Genomic DNA, 554 nt, shown 5'->3' on the forward strand with positions numbered 1-554 from the left:
TTCTTATCTGTGTAGTACTCAAATCTGTTTGCAATACACATGTGTAGACAAACACATGATGTGTTGTATATCTGTTTCAGTTATCCCTGTTTTGAATGTCATTGATGTTCAGAAAAACATTTTGTTAACAAAAATCTGTCTTTATTGCCAATAAATTAAACATAAAAGGCAAAAACATTACATAAAATGTTGTTACAGAACCATTATCAACTATTAGAACCATAACTTATATGTCACACACATAAAAAGGCACTCAAATGTATAAAATCAAAAATAGACACACAAGCCCACAAACAAACAAATTAACTACAGCTGTTCTGATATTCCAGACCAGTCTGATGCCTGTTGGCAAATAACTCCGCCCCCCCCCCCCATAATTCATCAGTGTCCCGTATCAAAACCAACAACAATATATAAGTGCATGAACAGGAATTAATTACAAATGATTACAATAATACAATACCAATGCAAAAATGAATGGGTACAACATGAACATAGGATATAGGAAACTTCTGCTCGTTTTCAGCCCCAAAGTGGATCAGCTGTTGGGTTTC

General features: G+C 34.1%; 1 long non-coding RNA gene across 1 annotated transcript in view; it reads left to right on the top strand.

Annotated features, from left to right (window-relative positions):
* Nucleotides 1–554, top strand: part of LOC116703387 (uncharacterized) — a 4,427-nt gene that overhangs the window by 1,756 nt on the left and 2,117 nt on the right. The gene's annotated exons all lie outside the window — the stretch shown is intronic.

The sequence above is a fragment of the Etheostoma spectabile genome, chromosome 15 (assembly GCF_008692095.1).
Source record: "Etheostoma spectabile isolate EspeVRDwgs_2016 chromosome 15, UIUC_Espe_1.0, whole genome shotgun sequence".
NCBI lineage: Eukaryota > Metazoa > Chordata > Actinopteri > Perciformes > Percidae > Etheostoma > Etheostoma spectabile.